A 23,630-nucleotide genomic window follows, 5' to 3' on the forward strand; every position below is an offset into this window, starting at 1 on the left:
AACAGTAAGTATATTAGAAATGCTGTGGTGGATATGGTTATGAATAGGGTAAAGGTGGTAGAAAAGAGTGAGCACAGACAAAGGGGTGGTATGTGCCCAAGAGAGAATGTGTGGGTATGTTCATTAGCCTGGGTGACATCTTGTCTAGGTAACATGTAATGCTGTCATAATCTGTTGTCTTCTTTCTGGAAAACATGATGATGCACAATTTCCGAGAACTTTTAAACCTGCAATACATCTTCAGTCCCTTCCTGTGTGCAGCATGCTTCCCGTTTTGTGAGAATGAACTTCATCCACATAACCAATAGTGAGACTTCCACCTGGTGTAGTTGTTTACACTGGTGGAAAGTGAGTGTAAAACAGTACCACTGGTATGAATGGAGAATTTGATTTGGTTGCATTTTACCACCATTTTGCACACATGTAAATGACTATAAAAGTGCAAGGCAGTGGAAAATCGGGCCTATCCTCTTCAGATTATACATTTTCAATTAATAATTTTTGTGTCATGTTGTTAAGACTCTAAGATTTCCACTGTGATATGGTTAGAAATTTGCTAACTGCAGTTGTCAGCATACGCCTTTTGAACAGGTAAAACCCTAATCCTGTACTATATGCCCTTATCTGACCAAATCTGTCAGTGTATGTGTTCTGGGGTGAGAGATTTGATTCCAATGGGTGTGAGAGCCTTTCAAGAGACACCAAAGGTATAATAAATAATATGCAATTAATATTTAAATACATGAGGCCAGTAAAAAATAAAGTACCGAATCTCTGTACAAACTGGCATAACCTAGTTTACAAACCCTTCCTGCATAAAAGGTAGATTCCATTTTTAGTCTCTCTCCCCCCCCCCCCCCCCCCCCCCCCAACATTCTGTCTCTTAATCCCCAACCCCGTGCTCTGTTCTGGTCCCCCTGAAGGATTGCCACCTATCCAAAATTTGCACGATTATCCTGATTTAATAAGGTTTACCCACACCCTGCTGTTGTGTTTAAACATGACTTGTCCTTATTTACAGTGTCTGCAAAGGTATGTTTAACATTGTGTTAACATTACTCCTTCTGGTTGAAGCTTTAACACAACCTACCTTGCTAGTGAAGATGAGTTGACTGGTGTGCTTTAGATCTTGCAAGTAGGGTAGCAGACAGTTCAGGGCTGTTGCAGTGTTTTTCATGATGCAACAAGATCATCCTTCATGGGATACTGCAGAATGGGGTAACCTTCCCAGAAGTCCTGAACACCATTCGTGGTGTAGACCAGTGATGGCACATGACCATCATTTTTTAAAGTGTTACAGAAGTGCACGGTGACTGAATGACTTGGGTTAGAAATCTCAGAATGGATCCTTGTTGGTTAGGAATTGCTCCTTCACCAGCTCGCCCCATTGCGGGTGAGTGCCCGTGATTGATTTTTTTCTGTGGGTCAATGGTCGGTGACAGAAAAAAGGTTTCCCCACTCTAGAGCCTGCACCCCCTGCCGGAGCCCTCACTCCCCACCGTGCCCCAACCTCCTGCCCCAGCCCTGATCCCCCTCCCACCCGCTCTGTCCCAGCCCAGAGCATCCTCCTGCACCCCAAACCCCTCATCCCCAGCTCCACCCCAGTCTGCACCCCCAGCCAGAGCCCTCACACTGCCCCTGCTCCCCCAACACCCTGCCCCAGCCTTGAGCCCTCTCCCACACCCTGAACCCCTAATTTCTAGCCCCACCCCTGAACCCGCACCCCCAGCCCAGAGCCCATACCTCCTCCCACACCCCTATCCCCTGTCTCAGCCCGGAGCCCCCTCCCATACTCCAAATCCCTCGGCTGCACCCACCAGCCCGGAGCCCCCTCCTGCACCCCAAACCCCTCATCCCTAGCTCCACCCCCGAGCCCACATCCCCAGCCAGACTCCTCCCCCCCTCCCACACCGCAGCCTCCTGAGCTGGCCTGGTGAAAATGAGCGAGTGAGGGTGGGGAGAGCAAGCAACAGAGGGAGGGGGGATGGAGTGAGCGGGCAGGGCCTCAGAGAAGGGGCGAGGCATGGGCGTGGCCTCATAGTTGGGGTATGGGTGGGGCCTTGGAGGAGGGGCGGGACAAGGGTGTTCAGTTTTGTGTAGAAAGTTGGCAATCCTATGCAATAATCATCGCATTGATGCTTTAGGTCAGGGGTAGGCAACCTATGGCATGCGTGCCGAAGGCGGCATGCGAGCTGATTTTCAGTGGCACTCACACTGCCCGGGTCCTGGCCACCGGTCTGGGGGGCTCTGCATTTTAATTTAATTTTAAATGAAGCTTCTTAAACATTTTGAAACCTTATTTACTTTACATACAACAATAGTTTAGTTCTATATTATAGACTTATAGAAAGAGACCTTCTAAAAATGTTAAAATGTATTACTGGCACACGAAACCTTAAATTAGCGTGAATAAATGAAGACTCCGCACACCACTTCTGAAAGGTTGCCGACCCCTGCTTTAGGTCAATGTTTGAAGGGTAAGATTGCGGGGTAGAGGGGAGGTTGTTTGTCTGACCATAACCCACCGGTCAGTGTGTGTTAAGCGTCCTGGTCTGTGCCAGATCCACAGAGTAAATCTGTTTACAGCCCTGTTACAGGGCCTGGCTCTAGCTCAGACTATAGCAATTTGTGATGGTAGCTCTGGAGATCCTTGGTTCAGTCCCCAGCATGGGTCAAGATAGCAGTTGGCGAGTAATAGCATGTACGTAATTAGGGAATGCCAATGCAACCCACAGAGGAACCGGGATGTGTGGGGTCATTGTACATTCCCTGCTATTGGGTGGGAGTCTCTTGTTTACAGAGCCCCGTGACTACCCCGCAAGAACGTAAGTCTTTGTTGTTGTAGAAAAATTAACTTCTCTGGGGCCTTCAGTCCAGGATTGGGCTGGCAGTGGGGCAGCCCCCAATAGAAAATGCAGGGGCGGTTGATCAGGCCGGGGAACAGGGGCAGGGAAGGGTAAAAAGGGCCCCCAGGCTGGGTCCTGAGGACTCCAAGGGTGAGCCTGGGGGGGGGAGGGGAAGCAGGGGCTGGTGATGAGGGGGGTGGGGCACTGGGGCAGGGTCACCAGGGGTTAGGATCGCTGGGGGCGAGGAGGAGCGGGGCAGCAACTGGCTTTGAGGCTATTCCCCTGGGTGGGAAGGGACTAGGGAGCCGCTACCCACTGCGCCTGCGCAGTGAGTGGGGCAGCGGCTGTTGCTCCTCCTCCCATCCCTCCCCTTCCACCAGGGGCTGAGGAACGTTTCAGAACTTCGACACTTTTCGTCAGTTTCCGGACTAGACCGGCGTCCTCCTCCGGGTGTTCCCTCCTGCGGCGCCTTCGGTATTTTCCGTCACAGCTTCGGCTACTTCCGTACGGCCCTCGGCTAGTGTCGTGAATTTCCGTCCACACTTCGGTAATTTCCGCTCCTCGATCGGAAATGGCCGAAGACGTGTGTGATCCTGCGGTTTAGGGGAGGAGGAGGAGACCGGCCGGCTTCTTGGAACAAACCAACTGTGCCTGGACGGGGGGGGAGCAGTATCGAACGGACGGAGGAGAAGAAGAAGACAGCAACTACGGCTCCCCCCCCGCCCGAGGACGGCGGCGGGGTGAAGCCCGGGACAGCGCCTCCCTGAGGAGGGCTGAGTGAAGGTGCAGGAGGTAGGAAGGATCGTACCATGTACCGGGGAGGGGGGGAGGCATGGGGTGGAAAGCGACTCTGTCCTATTAGTCTCGGATAGGAGCAGATGGCGATGGGGGGAGCCTGAGGGGCCAATGGGGGGCAGCCAAGAGCTTGGAGACGGGTTGTCCGCCGCCGCCGAGTGGTACAGTCTTGGGGGTGGGGGCGTCGTTCGAGGGCGGGGCAGCACCAGGGCCCCGCTGGGGGGCAAGGACTCTGCCTGGGGGTGGACCGGGGTTCAGGGCCAGGGGCTCTGATGTGGGGGCGTGTGAAAGACCCTGATGGGGGAGGGACACGTGTGTGGGTGTTTGTATTGGGGTCAGGGACCCTTACAGGGGAAGGGCATGTGTGGATTTGTGTGTGGGGGTCAGGGATCTTGAAGGGGGGGGTGCGTGGGGGGAGGGGGGTCAGGGACCCTGACGGGGGGCCCATGTGTTGGAGGGTGGGGGGAGGGGGTCATGGACCCTGACGGGGTGGGTGGATGGGTGATCAGGGTTAGGGAGCCTGATGGATGGGGAGGTGTATTGGGGTGTGCCTATGAGAAGATAGTAACGTAGGTATTGCCAGACTGGTTCAGAGCTGAGATCTATGTAGTGCAGTATTCTGTCTGACCGAGGCCAGTGCCAGCTGTTGCAGAGGAAGGCATTGTTAACCTCCAGTGGGTATATGTGGGATAATCTACCCCCAGCATTAGGTTATATCCTGATCTCTAATAGAGGTTGGTTTAAAACCTAAAACATGAGGTTTAATATTCCTTCCAGAGTTTTTGTTAGCAATAACATTTATAACTCTGGATAGTCATATTCTTGTTATCCATCTAATTGTCCAATCTTTCGCTGAAACTTGCTAAATTCTTTGTCTCGTCTATTTCCTGTTTAAGTAAGTTTCACAGTCTAATAAGAATATAAGAATGGCCCTCCTGGGTCAGACCAAAGGTCCATCTAGCCCAGTATCCTGTCTACGACAGTGGCCAATGCCAGGTGCCCCAAAGGGAGTGAACCTAACAGGTAATGATCAAGTGATGTCTCTCCTGCCATCCAACTCACCCTCTGACAAACAGAGGCTAGGGACACCATTTCTTACCCATCCTGGCTAATAGCCATTAATGGACTTAACCTCCATGAATGTATCCAGTTCTCTTTTAAATGCTGTTATAGTCCTAGCCTTCACAACCTCCTCAGGTAATAACCTGTTATGAAAAAGTATTTCCTTTTATTGGTATTGAATGTCCCCTTGTTCTTGTGTTATGAGACTGGAAGCACAAAAGCTCCTGATCTACCTTCTCTAGACCATTTGTTATTTTATATGCGTTTTAGCATATCCTGTCGCACATCTCCTGTCTAAAGTATGTAATCCCAATCTTTTCAGTTTCTCTTCATAGGCGAACTTGTCCATCCTCCTAATCCTTCTCCCTATACAAGGACTTTAGGAGATTGCATACTTCATATTATAACATAATACCACCAGTAGTCTTGACTTAATCCATGAATTTTACCGGTGCAGTGCTCGTGTGTTGCTGCTGGCTAGTTACTGGGGCCTGAGACAGAATCATCACCAATATATTTTGTTTGGTTTGTGGATTTGTGTTGCAAGTCTCTTAAAGACTGTCAGGTGCTCAGGGCAGGGGCCGTGGTTTTTATACTCGGTCAGTGTTTACCCAATAATGAATAATCATAGGCTATTTTCCCTGTTGGGTAAAATCAATGTTAAATGAATGAGTCTTAACTATTGTGATACGCAAAGGCACAAAAATGGGGATGTTGTATTTAGAAAGTATTTGTGAGTGGGAGTAGTGGTTAATTTATCTTGGTATTAAATCTGCTGGAGGAGGAAATTTACAGTGCCCTTTTTTTTTTTTTTTTTTAACACTGAGTTTGACAGTCCCATCACCACATGCAGCTTTATCAGTATTCAGTTAAGGCTCTGCTGTGTCTCTCCTCTTCCGTTCTTCACGCCAACAGCTAGAGTTTACATCAGTTCAGCTCAGTGTTAGAGAGCCTGGAACTGGGGTAATTGACTGCCTTGAGTTCAGCAGAGAACAGCCAAATTCTTCTGGCAGCTGAACTATTGTGCAAGATGGTCCTTGATTTGAACTTCTCAATATCTCATTGCAAAAGAGATTCATAGATTCATAGATTCTAGGACTGGAAGGGACCTCGAGAGGTCATCGAGTCCAGTCCCCTGCCCGCATGGCAGGACCAAATACTGTCTAGACCATCTCTGATAGACATTTATCTAACCTACTCTTAAATATCTCCAGAGATGGAGATTCCACGACCTCCCTAGGCAATTTATTCCAGTGTTTAACCACCCTGACAGTTAGGAACTTTTTCCTAATGTCCAACCTAGACCTCCCTTGCTGCAGTTTAAGCCCATTGCTTCTTGTTCTATCCATAGAGGCTAAGGTGAACAAGTTTTCTCCCTCCTCCTTATGACACCCTTTTAGATACCTGAAAACTGCTATCATGTCCCCTCTCAGTCTTCTCTTTTCCAAACTAAACAAACCCAATTCCTTCAGCCTTCCTTCATAGGTCATGTTCTCAAGACCTTTAATCATTCTTGTTGCTCTTCTCTGGACCCTTTCCAATTTCTCCACATCTTTCTTGAAATGCGGTGCCCAGAACTGGACACAATACTCCAGCTGAGGCCTAACCAGAGCAGAGTAGAGCGGAAGAATGACTTCTCGTGTCTTGCTCACAACACACCTGTTAATACATCCCAGAATCATGTTTGCTTTTTTTGCAACAGCATCACACTGTTGACTCATATTTAGCTTGTGGTCCACTGTAACCCCTACATCCCTTTCTGCCGTACTCCTTCCTAGACAGTCTCTTCCCATTCTGTATGCGTGAAACTGATTTTTTCTTCCTAAGTGGAGCACTTTGCATTTGTCTTTGTTAAACTTCATCCTGTTTACCTCAGACCATTTCTCCAATTTGTCCAGATCATTTTGAATTACGACCCTGTCCTCCAAAGCAGTTGCTATCCCTCCCAGTTTGGTATCATCCGCAAACTTAATAAGCGTACTTTCTATGCCAATATCTAAGTCGTTAATGAAGATATTGATCAGAGCCGGTCCCAAAACAGACCCCTGCGGAACCCCACTCGTTATGCCTTTCCAGCAGGATTGGGAACCATTAATAACAACTCTCTGAGTACGGTTATCCAGCCAGTTATGCACCCACCTTATAGTAGCCCCATCTAAATTGTATTTGCCTAGTTTATCGATAAGAATATCATGCGAGACCGTATCAAATGCCTTACTAAAGTCTAGGTATACCACATCCACCGCTTCTCCCTTATCCACAAGACTCGTTATCCTATCGAAGAAAGCTATCAGATTGGTTTGATATGATTTATTCTTTACAAATCCATGCTGGCTGTTCCCTGTCACCTTACCACCTTCCAAGTGTTTGCAGATGATTTCCTTAATTACTTGCTCCATTATCTTCCCTGGCACAGAAGTTAAACTAACTGGTCTGTAGTTTCCTGGGTTGTTTTTATTTCCCTTTTTATAGATGGGCACTATATTTGCCCTTTTCCAGTCTTCTGGAATCTCTCCCGTCTCCCATGATTTTCCAAAGATAATAGCTAGAGGCTCAGATACCTCCTCTATTAGCTCCTTGAGTATTCTAGGATGCATTTCATCAGGCCCTGGTGACTTGCAGGCATCTAACTTTTCTAAGTGATTTTTAACTTTGTTAAGATGTTCAAAATAATTTTCCGAAACAGCCTAACTTTGGGAGTGGGAGAATGTTAACAATTTGATGTTTTGCATGTGGGAGTCTGTGTCATAGAAGTGGAGTGGAAGAACCAAAGGCACAAGCTAAAGGAAAACAGAATGATCTGTTCAGTTGTCGTGACCCACAAGGCTCATTCTCACAACAAAAAATAAAATGGAATGTGTGTTTTTTGAGCTACTAAAATGGGGTGGGGAAGAGGAGTGTTTGCTATTGCTAGAATTCTTTTAAGTATGGCTCTCCAGGACAGTGAAGACAATGAATTGTATGTTGGGCAAGGAGGCCTTTGCTTGGCAAGCTCTAGGGGCAGCAGCAGGGTGGGTGGAAATGTAGTTCAGGGACCATGCTACCTCCCACCCTGACCTGACCCTTTCAGGCTCAGGGAACCAGTGATATCATCAGACTCTGCATTTCACAACTTTAAGCCTTTTACTCTTTGCTAATTGGCTGTTTGTCCCTTTCCCAGATGCTCACTTCTGCCAGTCTCATTCTATTCTATATAGATTCTTATACCATGGTTATCATTGTAGTGTTTGAGCCCTGTCTCCTTGCTTTTGATGCCCACCACCATCTTTCTGCATTCCCTTACTCTTAGTAACTCAGTGTGCTCATGCCATTCCCCCTTTCCCTACTGCTGCCCCCAGTTAATAAACAAAACATTTTTATTAGAGCATAAGCTTTCGTGGGCTACAACCCACTTCTTCGGATGCATATAGAGTGAAACATATATAGAGGAGATATATATACACACATACAGACAGCATGAATAGGTGGGAGTTGTCTTACCAACTCTGAGAGGCCAATTAAGTAAGAGAAAAAAAACTTTTGAAGTGATAATCAAGATAGCCCAGTACAGACAGTTTGATAAGAAGCAAGTGTAAGAATACTTACAAGGGGAGATAGATTCAATGTTTGTAATGGCTCAGCCATTCCCAATCCCTATTTAACCCTGAGTTGATTGTGTCTAGTTTGCATATCAATTCCAGCTCAGCAGTCTCTCATTGGAGTCTGTTTTTGAAGACTAACACAGACTAACACGGCTGCTACTCTGAAACCTAAACAAAACATGTAACTAACAAACAAGTGCCAATCATCAATGTGATTTTTGTTTTTTATCTATGTGTCGGTCCCTCAACTTTGAGCCTTCCTATGCCTGTTTAGGCTGTAATCTGTTTGGGGCAGGGACTGTCTTTTTTCCAATAAGAACATAGGAAAGACCATACGGGGTCAGACCAAAGGTCCATCTAGCCCAGTGTACTATCTTCCGACAGTGGCCAATGCCAGGTGCTTCAGTGGGAATGAACAGAACAGGTAATCATCAAGTGATCCTTCCTCTATCGCCCATTCCCAGCTTCTGGCAAACAGAGGCTAGGGACACCATCCCTGCCCATCCTGGGTAATAGCCATTGGTGGACCTATCCAGTGGCTCGGTAATAGCCATTGGTGGACCTTGTTGTAGTCTTGGCCCTTCACAACATCCTCTGGCAAAGAGTTCCACAGGCTGACTGTGCGTTGTGTGAAGAAATACTTCCTTTTGCTTGTTTTAAACCTGCTGCCTATTAATTTCATGTGGTGACCCCTAGTTCTTGTGTTATGAGGAGTAAATAACACTTACTTTTCTCCACATCAGCCATGATTTTATAGACCTCTATCATCTCCCCCCTTAGTCGTCTCTTTTTCCAAGCTGAAAAGTCTCACTCTCATTACTCTCTCCTCATACGGAAGCTGTTCCATATCCCTAATCATTTTTGTTGCCCTTTTCCTAACCTTTTCCAATTCCAATATATCTTTTTTGAGATGGGGCGACCAGATCTGCACGCAGTATTCTAGATGTGGGCGTACCATGGATTTATATAGAGGCAATATGATATTTTTTGTCTTATTATCTATCCCTTTCCCAATGATTCCCAACATTGTTTGCTTTTTTGACTGCTGCTGCACATTGAGTGGATGTTTTCAGAGAACTATCCACAATGACTCCAAGATCTCTTTCTTGAGTGGTAACAACTAATTTAGACTCCATCATTTTATATGTATAGTTGGGATAGTGCATTACTTTGCATTTATTAACATTTGAATTTCATCTGCCATTTTGTTGCCCCCTCACCCAGTTTTGTGAGATCCCTTTGTAACTCTTTGCAGTCTGCTTTGGACTTAACTAGTATGAGTGGTTTTGTATCATCTGCAAAATTTGCCACCTCACTGTTCACCCTTTTTTCCAGATTATTTATGAATATGTTGAATAGTACTGGTCTCAGTACTGACCCCTGGGCGACACCAGTATTTACCTCTCTCCATTCTGAAAACTGACCATTTATTCCTACCCTTTGTTTCCTATCTTTTAACCAGTTACTGATACAGTAGAGGACCTTCCTTCTTATCCCATGACTGCTTACTTTGCTTAAGAGCCTTTGGTGAGGGACCTTGCCAAAGGCTTTCTGAAAATCTAAGTACACTATGTCCACTGGATCACCCTTGTCCACGTGCTTGTTGACCCCTCAAAGAATTCTAGTAGATGTGTTTGGACAGATCCTTAAAGGATGGGGTGCTGATCCGGGTTGAAGTCTTTGGATGCTACTGTGATGTAAATGAATTGTAGACCAGCTGCATGTAATTTGCTTTCTGGGTATATTTTACACTTCCTTATTTCACTGGGAAAGCAACATACATGCATGCACACCTGAAGGCCTTTCTAAATGTTGAAGAGCACAAAGTGTTTAGTTGTGATTTTTATAGTGCTGTTTCATGGTGGTTGCCATGATTGAGTTTGGCTTTTGCAGCTCAGCTTCACGCTGCTGCTTGTTACACAAATGAGTCCGATGTTGTCTGGAGAACAGGTGCAAAGCCATTGAGTTCTGGGGTTTGTTCGGATGGGTAAAAGCAGCGCCATGTACAGCTCTGCTGCTTACAGATGATCAATCCCCAAACTGCGTAGGAATAAAAAGCACTGAGTGCTGGCTGACCAGGTAAATAGATGTTATTTCACAGCAGACACAGTGCCGGTTGTGAAGTGCAAATTGAAATCCCATTTTTGATAAATCGTTGCTATTAGTTAATTGAAGTCTGTTACCAGCCAGAGAGGTTTAGTGGCCTGACTAATCTATTGCAAATGGATTTACCTCTGAAAATGTTGAAGGGATATTGAGTAGTTTAAGCCTAATATTTGACTTGTTTTCAAATTGCTGTAATTTTGTAGGGAATGTCCTATAAATTCCAATAGTTAAATTTTTTAAAATCCAACACTTAGTGGAGAAGGAGTTTAAAATATCCAGTATTTATGCAATACCTACATAGAATGTGTTGTGCTCCCTCTGCTGGCTTTTGCAGCTAACTGTAGATAACCAGCAATCCCAATTCTCAGAGGTGTATTGACATGATTAATAAGTCCACAAAGTGAAACTGATGCCTCTCTCTTATTGGTTAAAGCTGAGTGAAATACAGTGTTTCCCTGCTCCTTACAACTGTCAAGAAAGCAGCATTGCTAGTCAGTTGTGGCCCTTTGGTCTTCCATGGAACAATTATACAGTATTTCATAAAAAGTAGAGAGATTTTATTCTCAGCTGTCTGTTGCACATATGTCCCCAGAACCCTTCCTGGTGGTTTTGGTCTTGGATGTGCTAGCAGTACAGGTAGCCTGCAGTTCATTTCAAAATACATATATCATTTTGTTTTCTCGGGCTTGTCTACGCTACCGCGCGGGGTCGATCTAAGGTGCGCAACTTCAGCTACGTGAATAGCGTAGCTGAAGTTGACGTACTTAGATCTAATTACCACGGTGTCTTCACTGCAATAAGTCAACAGCTGACGCTCTCCCATTGACTCTGCTTGTGCTCCTTGTTCTGGTGGAGTACCGGAGTTGACAGGAGAGCGCTCAGAGGTCGATTTATCGCGTCTATACAAGATGCGATAAATCGACCCCCGCTGGATCGATCGCTGCCCGCCGATTCGGCGGGAAGTGTAGACAAGCCCCTCAGGTGCTTGCTCTGACCTGATACTGTAGGACAGACTCTCTTCTCATTGTGTATTTGCCTGTCTATGTGCTCTATCAGTTGATTTATGCCATTTGGAAGTTATGTAGTCTTCTCAAACATATTCCAATAAAACCATCATCTATTAATCAATTTTTAGGAAAGTTATCTCGACCAAAATGTCCAAAATTGTGCTCTAAACTTGGGTGCCCAATTTGCGAGACCTGGGCCTGATTTTAAGAAGCGTTGAGCATCCATAAGTCACAGTCAAATTGGTGAAAGATACAGATTTGGTATTGTGCTTTGCGGACTGGAGCCCTCTGTTTTAGTGCAGAATAAAAACAGTATGAGTAATGGCAACTCTAGCTTCCATCACACTTTCTCATTCGTATGCCCCAGTTATGAACTGGAAGAGACACACCCATGCGACGGAAGTACAATCAATGGAATGAAACAGAGCACAAGAGAGGCTTTTGGTGTATATTACTCCTGGGGGAATTCTGTACCAAAAAATCTGCGCACAGTATTTTAAAATTCTGCATATTTTACTTGTCAAAATAACACAATATACTCACTCCAGTTTCAATTATTTTGGTAATTGATTTCAAAATACCTGTCAACAAGTATGTCAACAATACAGACAACAGCAAAAAAGATTCCCCCAGGAGTAGAGAGTTCAAGGAACCCCTACAACAACACAGTTTCAGATGGGGGGTACTGGAGGGGGCTGTGTGGGGACCCCAGAGCACAGACACCTGTATTCCCATCCCCCCAGAGCCCAGCTGTGGGGCACTCCCCAGCCCAGACCCCAGCATCCTCCTTCCCTACAGAGTCCAGCCATGGGGCACCCCCATCACCACAGAGCACAGCCGTGGAGCAGCCCGCAGCCCAAACACCAGCACCCCCAGATCTTTTACTTCCCCCAATTTCTTTACTGTCCCGCCAGGGGACACGATATGATGCGGCCTTGCCCTTACCCTTTCACAGAGCTGGCTGGGTCTCCCAGACCCTCTCTCCTTCCTGGGAGAATGAGGATCAAAGTCCGTGCAGCCTCGAGCCCAGCCAGGCTGGGTGCTCCGCTCACTGCGAGCTGGGTTATGCAGAGTCCAGCGGCCCCTTTTTACCCTTCTCTCTTTTGTTGACCTTGCAGACACTGGGGGGTGAGGGGTAGAGTGCTCTTTGGGCCTGGTAGAATTGCAGAGCTATTGCATGTGGGTATTTAATCACTATCTGTATACTTATTTGGTGGGAGCTGATATTGGGCATCTCTGCTGTCTTACCTGTTGAGTGCAATATGCACTATGAGGGAGTGGAATGGAAACTGCTGACTAGCAGGTGAACTCTGGAAAATGTTAGCTAACACAAAAAATGAACCTTATAGCCTAAATCTACTAAGACAGCCAGTAAACTGATGGAGCTTGAGAGCTAAGAGTCCTCCTTAAAGCATATAGAGAGTTGTTGATGTCAAAGCACTAATGTTTTCGTGTCCATCTGCTGAAAGTAGGTGACAGGCATGGCAATTTCCTGCAGTATTCTTGGAAAGCCGTATTGAAGTTAAGTTTAAGTATCTTTGGAGTCCATTGTATTAAATGCAAAGGTTATGTATTATTGGGAGCCTGGGTGATCAAAGGACTGTATTGAACAATGTTGCAGACAAGAATGGTCTTTTGGGACAATATGTGTAAAGTGGATTTCCTGAGGAATCTATGGGAGGAGGTGACTGCAAATTCCCCACCCCTGGTTATGCAAAACCCCAGCCTTTTGAAGCTACACTCTGAGGAGGGGACCATTGTCTGCTGATTATCTGTTTGGGGAATCTGAAGATCAAAGGCACAACATGTAATAAAGGAAAGACTTGGGGTGCTAGTTATGATCTGAGGCTATTACGAACTTATAACCACAGAAAAACCCTTAGGTGGGATATGAAAGACTGACTCCTATCGGAGCCCTTGTTGGAGTTGGGATGATCTCTGGTAAGCTTATTAGTGTGTGTGTAGGTTCTTTTATCACTGTTAATATGTTTTCTCTGTAATGCTTTGGCCTTAAGAATAAATGTGCTTGCTTATAAAGAGCTATGTGGTAACTTATAACTGCTGGTAATTACAGCTGTGTATAGCCTTCAAAGAGAATGCAAAGTGCAGACACCAGCCTGGTTGGGCATTCTGGTTTGCTGGGAATATCACAGTGTAAGCAGGGAACTGTGCAGCTTGGAAAAACCCTGGTCAGGACAGGAAGGAGAGACGTGTCTCTCTACCCAGGAGAGGCGATGATTGAGAAGCCTGGAGTGGGACTACGGAGGGGCAATACTTGTGCAGTTGTCTTGAACTACGACGGTAGGCTCTTACCACTCTCTCTAGGCTGATATAGAAGTAATTGACCGGTAAGAACGTACTCTTGCCCAGTTTCTGCAAAAAATGTAACACCGGTTTGAACACTGGAGTTGCTCATGGTTCCCACTTTGAGGAATAGGGTGGCCAGCAGCATGGTGCAGTGCAGTAGAGGGAGCCAATTGACTGGGAAGGCTGACTCCCAGAATGCAGTAATGTGCTATAGTGAACTGGGCCAACATTATTTTCCAATATTAATGAAGATAGTGGTCCCCTGTGCAGCCACGAAAAAAGCCATCTATTATTTAGGACAAGTAGTTATTTCTTTCCTTAGGCACCTCTTCTGGCAAGCCTTGGGAGCTTGTAAACGCATCTCCCCCTCACAACTTGTGTATCTGAATCTTAATGCAGGGATTGAGGATGATCCAGCTATCGGAAAACCAGCCAGAGAGAATGGCAACTTTCCAGTGTAAATAATTACTGGGGTAGCTGACAATTGGCTTTTCATAAACCTTCTCCCAATAGTTCCCAACAGTTCATCAAGAAACAACAAAAAACGTGGAAGAAAATAAGAATGGTCTGCCAGGTGATGCAGAAAAGAAATCGTAGTTTATCAAATAGGACCAGTGATGTAATAAAATGGATGATGAGGAGGAACAAACTAGGGGACAGTGTGTAGGAATGTTGTCTAGTGGTTAAGGTGGGCACTAGGATTTGACATGCTCAAATACTATTTCTGTCTGTCACTGGCATTCTGTGTAACCTTTGGCAAGTTGTCTGAAAATTCTGCTTCTGATGAATGTGTAAAGGGGGTATCATGCCAAATCAGACGTCAAGAATTATAACATTCAAAAACCAGTTGGAGAACACTTCAACCTCCCTGGTCACTCAATTACAGACCTGAAAGTCTCAATATTACAACAACAAAACTTCAAAAACAGACTCCAACGAGAGACTGCTGAATTGGAATTAATTTGCAAACTGGATACCATTAAATTAGGCTTGAATAAAGACTGGGAGTGAATGGGTCATTACATAAAGTAAAACTATTTCCTCATGTTTATTTTTCCCCCCTACTGCTCCTCACACCTTCTTGTCAACTGCTGGAAATGGGCCATTTTGATTACCACTACAAAAAGTTTTTTTCTCTCCTGCTGGTAATAGCTCACCTTAACAGATCACTCTTGTTATAGTGTGAATGGTAACACCCATTGTTTCATGTTCTGTGTGTGTGTGTGAGATAATCTTCCTACTGTATTTTCTACAGCATGCATCCAATGAAGTGGGTTTTAGCCCACGAAAGCTTATGCTCAAATAAATTTGTTAGTCTCTAAGGTGCCACAAGTACTCCTGTTCTTTTTACAAACATTGACTAATCTCCAAGCTCTCCTGTAAGGTAAAGTGCTTTCATATCCTTGGATGACATGCCAAGTTTACATGTATATTATTAAATATTATTTCTAATAATTTTCAAGTTATTACACACACACACAATTTCAGAGAAACTGTGCACTCTAATTGTTTCCTCTGTTGCACTTGGGTGTTTATTGCTTGTGTCTAATACACAAGTCCCTGGGTGGAGGTGTTCGGAAAGGGCAGCTGTATTTAGAATTGAAATCTAGTTGGAGGTGATGGATAGCTGAAAGCTTTTCACTAAAGGCTCAAACTTTTACGCTCTTCAGGCACAGTAGCAAACTCTTTAGCCCTCCTCTAGATATTAATAGTATCTTACCTCATTGACGATCTTGATTAGGAAAGTCCTATTTTTTAATCCTGTTGTCTAACTCTTCATTAACGACTTAGATATTGGCATAGAAAGTACGCTTATTAAGTTTGCGGACAATACCAAACTGGGAGGGATTGCAACTGCTTTGGAGGACAGGGTCATAATTCAAAATGATCTGGAGAAATGGTCTGAGGTAAACAGGATGAAGTTTAACAAAGACAAATGCAAAGTGCTCCACTTAGGAAGGAAAAATCAGTTTCACGCATACAGAATGGGAAGAGACTGTCTAGGAAGGAGTACAGCAGAAAGAGATCTAGGGGTTATAGTGGACCACAAGCTAAATATGAGTCAACAGTGTGATGCTGTTGCAAAAAAAGCAAATGTGATTCTGGGATGTATTAACAGGTGTGTTGTGAGCAAGACACGAGAAGTCATTCTTCCGCTCTACTCTGCTCTGGTTAGGCCTCAGCTGGAGTATTGTGTCCAGTTCTGGGCACCGCATTTCAAGAAAGATGTGGAGAAATTGGAGAGGGTCCAGAGAAGAGCAACAAGAATGATTAAAGGTCTTGAGAACATGACCTATGAAGGAAGGCTGAAAGAATTGGGTTTGTTTAGTTTGGAAAAGAGAAGACTAGGAGGGGACATGATAGCAGTTTTCAGGTATCTAAAAGGGTGTCATAAGGAGGAGGGAGAAAACTTGTTCACCTTAGCCTCTGAGGATAGAACAAGAAGCAATGGGCTTATACTGCAGCAAGGGAGGTCTAGGTTGGACATTAGGAAAAAGTTCCTAACGGTCAGGGTGGTTAAACACTGGAATAAATTGCCTAGGGAGGTTGTGGAATCTCCATCTCTGGAGATATTTAAGAGTAGGTTAGATAAATGTCTATCAGGGATGGTCTAAACAGTATTTGGTCCTGCCATGCGGGCAGGGGACTGGACTCGATGACCTCTCGAGGTCCCTTCCAGTCCTAGAATCTATGAATCTTCCCCATGATATAGTAAAGATTTTTGTGATGGATGATAACTGTTTTTAATTGGTTAGCACGAGCTTGCATTTCATATAGCAACTTTTAGGCAAATGAGCCCCAAAAGAGCTTCCAAAATTAATTATTATGCCAGTGGCTCTCAAACTTTTTTACTGATGACCCCTTTCACATAGCAAGCCTCTCAGTGCGACCCCCCCTTATAAATTAAAAACATTTTTTTACATATTTAACACCATTATAAATGCTGGAGGCAAAGCGGGGTTTGGGGTGGAAGCTGACTGCTCGCGACCCCCTGAGGGGTCCCGACCCCATTTGAGAACCCCTGTATTATGCAAAGCGTGATTCTGCTCTGACTTCCCTCCCAAAACAATCCTGTTGATCCAGAGTGGGAAACACAAGATATATGTCAAAAAAGAATCATAATTCTGTCTTGATATACACCTTGTGATAAATAATACACACACAGACACAGAGAAATCCTTTTGGTCACCGCTGGAAGTGCCCATCTCTGGTGTAAAAAGTGGGAACTATTGGACAAATTCAATAGATAATGCAGTTTGTATAGACAGAAGTAAAGTGAACTTCCTCTACTAAAACTGATTTGAAGTAAGGGTGGGTGGGTGGTTATTATGTTAAGGCTTTATTGTGTGTGTATTTTTGTTTGGCAATGCCTTGTGGAGGGGGAGCTTTGTATCCCTCTATGGTACCTATATAGCGGGGTGGGCAAACTATGGCCCGGGGGCCGCATCCGGCCCTTCAGATGTTTTAATCTAGCCCTTGAGCTCCTGCCGGGGAGCGTGGTTGGGGGCTTGCTCTATGTGGCTCCCGGAAGCAGGAGCATGTCCTCCCTCCGGCTCCTACGCGTAGGGGCAGCCAGGGGGCTCTGCACGCTGCCCCCGCCCCAAATGCCACCCCCGCAGCTCCCATTGGCCAGCAAATGGGGCCAGTAGGCGCTTCAAGGGCAGCACCTGCGGATGGGGCAACGCACAGAGCCGCCTGGCCGTGCCTCCGTGTAGGAGCCAGAGGGGGGACATGCCACTGCTTCCGGGAACTGCTTGAGGGAAGCGCCGCCCGGAGCCTGCACCCTGACCCTGCACTCTGACCCCCTCCCGTGTCCCAACCCCTTGCCCCAGCCCTGATCCCCCTCCCACCCTCCGAACCCCTTGGTCCCACCCTCCTGCACCCCCGAGACCGCACCCCCAGCCAGAGCCCTCACCACCCCACCTGCACCCCTACCCCATCCCAGAGCCCCCTCCTGTACCCTGAACTCCTCATTTCTGGCCCCACCCCAGAGCCCACACCCTCAGCCAGAGCCCTCACCCCTCCTGCGCCGCAACCCCATATTTCATGAGCATTCATGGCCCACCATACAATTTCCATACCTCAGGCCAAAAAGTTTGCCCACCCCTGCTATATATCCTCATATATCCCCCATTTCCTTTATCTTAGAGATATAGGAAGTCTGTGGTAGAGCAGGGAATTGAACTTGCAGCTCCCAGGTTAATTCCCTAAGCACGGATCCATCCTTCCTCTGTAAATAATTATAACTTGGCTTTCATAGTTCATGAATTGACAGTGGAAAAATTAGCTTGATCTTAACGTTGGAAAGAGTTGACATGCTCCAGTCCTCCCATTTAAGTCAGACCCAGTGCTGCTGTTAATCTCAATGGGAGCAAGAAGGAGCTCCTATTTAGGTATGTGGTGGTGCTTCTAAAGGCAGTTTTCTTTCAGTGACAGAGTGGTAATTTAGCAGGGCTGTGGAGCTCAGTACATCTGACTTTTCACAAAGAATGGATAAAAGTGGTTTGTCATTCTACACAATTATGAAGGGTACCAAAGAGCAGGACACTGTCATTCTGTTCTGCAGTCACATGATTCTGTATAAAACGGAGGTTTGTACTCCTGTGGCTAGACACGCATAGTTCCCATTAATGTGAACTGGAGTTAGCACAAAAGGGAGAAAATACCCATTTTGAAGACTGTTCTGCTATTTGACAATAAGATGTCTCAAAAGTATCTGGTATTGGTGCAAATCTTCTGAGGCTTGTCCACTTGTTTTATTGCAAGACTGTATTCTGAGACCGTTTCACTATGACTTGAGCTCTTCTGTTATGAGCTATGAAATTAGTAATCTCCATTATTTCCCATAAATGGAAAGGAATGTCTTCATTCCAGCCCAAGTTTAATTGTAGACTAGATCTGTTTTGAGAACTGCGTGGAATACGTTTCTTAATTTAGGTGGCAAATTCAGACATCTCTTTATACACATCGGGGAGGCGAGTGGGAAGGTGGGAGTTCAGTTAATTTCAAATACACTGTACACTTTTCCATGCTCGCTATTTATCTATTCCATGTGTTCCAGGTACTCAGATCTAAATTATTTGGCTAGTAATGTGAGCTTTGGAGTTCTGATTCTGCTCACTAGTTGCAACTAACATTAAAAAAAAAAATCCAGGTGTATTATTTTTACTTTCAGCTTTTTGCTTTCTATTCGTTGTTTGCAATGAGTCATTGCAATCTTGAAGTGGAAGTTTGTTTACTTACCATTCTTTGCTTGGCTTTCCTTCCAGAGCTCAGTTCCTAATATTCTTCACAAAGAATAGAATTGAAGCATTTTTTTAAAAAAAAGAAAAAAAGCATATGTGGGCTATTCCTTTGCTAACAATATGTATTGTATTATAGCTCTTCTGTTAGCAAAAGTTATAGTTACATTTAAATTGGGATTTCAATAGACTCATAACTCTCCGGAACGTTCTCTTCTGGGGGCTGAAACTTTTCATGCCTGGTCTCATTTCAGAGGGGAATTTTCAGAAAGTTTGAGGGAAAATTCTCATCTTGTATTTTTGAATGATTAAAAAAATATACCTTTCCCCATGCCCTCACTCAAAAATACTATGTATGTGAACAGTCCTTATTGAGAAGTTAAACCTTGGTTTGGCTTGGAGAATTACTTACAAATCAAAGAGTTAAGCTGAAAAACCATTTCTGAGCATGCTTAGTGGCCATCTTCTAAGGGTTAAGCAAAGCCTAGCGAAATCCCATTCCTTGGTGACTGCAGCACACAGGGTTACAGTTAGTCTGGTCCCACAGGCTACTGTTGGGGTGATGTGCTGGAGATGTGCAGGAGAGAGGTTAAACACACTCCGCACATTATAACAAAATTGCATTTGTCTCTGCTGCTGCTGTCTTAGTCTGTTTCTGTATCAGATATGCTCACGGTGAGCTCACTAGTTGCACTGCTCGTGTGAACCCCATGCTACTGCTTCTGCAGCAGTTTTCCTTTGCCCCCTCTGAAAACTGCTTCTTACAGGCCGTTGGGTATTCTTTTCCCTCCCCTCTCTGTCCAAAATTTGGCTTACTGCTTTTTGTCTTTTTGCACCAGGCTTTTTGAGTGGAATTGGAGCTTTTATTTAGCAACCACAGTCTCACCAAGTGCTTCCTCATTGGCTGTTGCTTGTAGGGGCACTTTAGAGGGTGGTTATTGCTGCTCCCTAGCCCCACATGCAGTACTGACCTAGTAACCCCTCCCCCTCTTGTCAGCATCTGGGGAATTTTCCAAGTAGGACGACTGGGCTTTAGCAGTCTTTGCCAGCCAGTCTGCCTGCTTGCTATTTCTGGAGCCATCGTTATTTAGGCTTTCCAGGACAACTTCTCAGACAAACAAAAGGGGCAGAAATGTTCACAGCACCCCGGGACTCATCAGATTACCTGAGCGTCCAAGTGGGGGGGGGGCTCGCATCATTACTTCCATCACATGCATCAACTTTCTGGGGCTGCATATAGTCAGAAACACAGCCTCTTTCTGCAGATCCACTGGAACACCCCTAGAGAAAGCAACAAAAGCATCATGGCTGCTTTCTTGAACGACCAGTGCAGAATGAAAGCAGGAGCTCTGAAGACAGAGGATTCGGTCATGTCTAGAGAAATAAGAGAGCAGTCAGATAGTCAGAGCTGCATCTCTTCAAGGGAAGACTAACTGGCCAAGCGCTAGTAGCAGAATGGGAACTCAGAAAATCTTTTAGGGTATGTCTACACTACGCGCCGAATCGGTGGGTAGCGATCGATCTATCGGGGATCGATTTATCGCGTGTAGTGTAGACGTGATAAATCGATCCCCGATTGCTCTCCCGTCGACTGCTGAACTCCAGCTCGGCAAGAGGTGGAAGCAAAGTCGACGGGGGAGTGGCAGCTGTCGATCCCGCGCCGCAAGGATGCAAAGTAAGTGATTCTAAGTCGATCTAAGATACGTCGACTTCAGCTATGCTATTCTCGTAGCTGAAGTTGCGTATCTTAGATCGATTCTCCCCCCCCCACCCCACCCCAGTGTAGACCAGGCCTTAGAGTAGTGTTGGAAGATGCATGCAGGAGGTGCTGGGAGAGAGGGGTAGGAGTGGGGACGGGGCGCGCTCGGGGGAGGGAGCGGAATCGTGTCCGGGGCCACTGGCCCTGCTGATCAGCTCCTTCCCTTCCCTTCCCTCCCAGTGCCTCCAGCACACCACGGAACAGCTGTTCCCCAGCATGCAGGAGGGAAGGGGAGGAGGTGCGCTCAGGGGAGGGGCGGAAAGAGGCAGGGGTGGACGGGGGCGGGAAGAGGAAGGGTGGGGCCTGGGGCTGAGTGTGTGTGTGTGTGTGGGGGGTGGGGTGGGGATCCACAACAAAATTTAAATCAAAATGGGTGTCCTTGGGTTGCTAAAGTTTGAGAACTGCTGTTTGAGGAACATGTTTCAGATGGCTCCTTCCCCAAGTTAACATTCTCAGTCAGGCCTAATAGGACAGACTCAGGTTTTTGCTCTCGGCACTGGTTTAGATTTGCGGATTCTGAGGCCACTGTTATCATCTAGTCTGACTTCCTGTATAACATAGGCTAGAGAACTTCCCCCAAATAATTCTTTTTGAATCCACAAGTGTGGAATGTGGCTGCCTTCTTGTTACCCTGGATGATCTTTCAGGAATGCGCCTTTACTTCATTCCCTTTGATAAGAAAAATGGGCAGAAAATTCAGCGGGGACCAACCATCAGTCATTCTGAAGACTCTCCACTGGCTGCAGAGACTCTAGATTCCCCCAGTCAAAGTAGATGCTGGTATGCAGTTTAGTCCATGAGTAATCTCAGTTATCATAGTACTCCTTCACCAAGGGTCTTCTCACCACCTACAACGTGAATAGCTGTACTTTAAGAGATCCATCTACTACTGAGATATGCTGGATTTCCGGCTAAACTCCAGAAAAACCACCACTTAAATTCACAAAGCAGCTTGGAAGTCTTGGTGCTCATAGTGCTCCTACAAAGACTTTCACTTCCTCATTCTGTTGAGTCTGTTGGGATGAATGATTTATCAAGGGGCCCCACAGCCTGGTGGGGGGGAGGTGTTCTTTTATGTAGTTAGTACAAATCTCGGTACATATTTTGCTCCCGGTTACATTCGGTTAAATTTTTTTTTTTTTTATGGCTGTCAGTTAATCGCAGGTAACTCGTGATTAACTCAAAAAAATTAATTGTGATTAAAAAATTAATTGTGATCAATCGCACTTATAACAATAGAATACCAATTGAAATTTATTAAATATTTTGGATGTCTTTCTAATTTTCAATATTGATTTCAATTACAACTCAGAATACAAAGTGCACAATGCTCACTTTATATTATTTTTGATTACAAATATATGCACCGTAAATGATAAACAAAGGAAATAGTACTCTTCAGTTCACCTCATAAAGTACTGTAGTGCAATCACTTTATCGTGAAAATGTAATTTACAAATGCAGATTTTTTTTTGGTTACATAATACACTCAAAAACAAAACAGTGTTAAATTTTAGAGCCTACAAGTCCACTCATTCCTACTTCTTATTCTGCCAATTGCTAAGACAAACAAGTTCGTTTACATTGATGGGAGATACTACTGCCTGCTTCTTATTACAATGTCACCTGAAAGTGAGAACAGGCGTTCGCATGGCACTTTTGTAGCCGGCGTTACAAGGTATTTACATGCTAAACATTCGTATGCCCCTTCATGCTTCAGCCACCATTCCAGAGGACATGCTTCCATGCTGATGATGCTCGTTAGAAAAATAATGCTTCCATTAAATTTGTGACCGTACTCCTTGGGGGGAGAATTGTATATCTCCTGCTCTGTTTTCCCCGCATTCTGCATATATTTCATGTTATAGCAGTCTCGAATGATGACTCAGCACATGTTGTTCGTTTTAAGAACACTTTCACAGCAGATTTGACAAAACGTAAAGAAGGTACCGATGTGAGATTTCTAAAAATAACTACAGCACTCGACCCAAGGTTTAAGAATCTGAAGTGCCGTCCAAAATCTGAGGACAAGGTGTGGAGCATGCTTTTAGAAGTCTTAAAAGAGCAACACTCCGATGCGGAAACTACAGAACCCAAACCCAAAAAGAAAATCAACCTTCTGTTGGTGGCATCTGACTCAGATGATGAAAATGAACATGCATCCATCTGCTCTGCTTTGGATCATTATCAAGCAGAACCCATCATCAGCATGGACACATGATTGAAGCATGAAGGGACATAGGAATCTTTAGTGCATCTGGCACGTAAATCTCTTGTAGCTGGCGTCAGGGCCGGTGCAAGGATATTTTGCGCCCTAGGCGAAACTTCCACCTTGCACCCCCCACCGCCCCCAAATAAATCACATTTATTATACACGGTCACAGAGTAACCTGTTATAATTTAGAATTTATGTTTCCGCGCTTTAAGTTTAGCAAATTTAGAAACAAGTTCCTCCAAGTCAATGCTGTGAGGAATGTCATGTTCCAGGGCCACCCAGAGGATTCAGGGGGCCTGGGGCAAAGCAATTTTGGGGGCCCCTTCCATAAAAAAAAGTTGCAATACTACAGTAACGTGTATTTGGAAATGTAAAAAATAACTAGTGAAATACATTCAAAAATTAATTTGTAATAATTTGAAAATACACTACATACATTATTTAAAAACATTAAAAGCTGTAATGATATGTATACATTTGCAATTACATAATGGGCTGTTGCTGGGTGATGGTGATGGTTGGTACCAATGGGCTGTCGCTGCCTGGGGGTGGTGCTGCTGTTGCCCAGGGCTGGGTGGGGAGCTGGGCTCTGAGTTCGGGGGTGCCCGGCTCACAGGGGCTGGACTCAGGGATGTGGGGCGATGGGATCAGGGGGGTGTCCGGCTCAGAGGGGGTGGGCTCGGAGCTGGGGGTCAGGGCTGTGGGGGGG

At 45.4% G+C, this 23,630-nt stretch overlaps 1 protein-coding gene across 1 annotated transcript in view; it reads left to right on the forward strand.

Moving 5' to 3' along the window:
- Positions 1-3,582: 3,582 nt before the first annotated feature.
- EXTL3 (exostosin like glycosyltransferase 3) overlaps positions 3,583-23,630 on the forward strand; it is a 191,169-nt gene continuing 171,121 nt past the window's right edge. Inside the window, exon 1 of the mRNA XM_026656362.1 lies at positions 3,583-3,638. The gene's annotated coding sequence lies outside the window, so the exon portion shown is untranslated. The remainder of the gene's footprint in view (positions 3,639-23,630) is intronic.

This window comes from Terrapene carolina, unplaced genomic scaffold (genome assembly GCF_002925995.2).
Source record: "Terrapene carolina triunguis isolate 2854851 unplaced genomic scaffold, T_m_triunguis-2.0 Scaffold228, whole genome shotgun sequence".
Lineage (NCBI taxonomy): Eukaryota > Metazoa > Chordata > Testudines > Emydidae > Terrapene > Terrapene triunguis.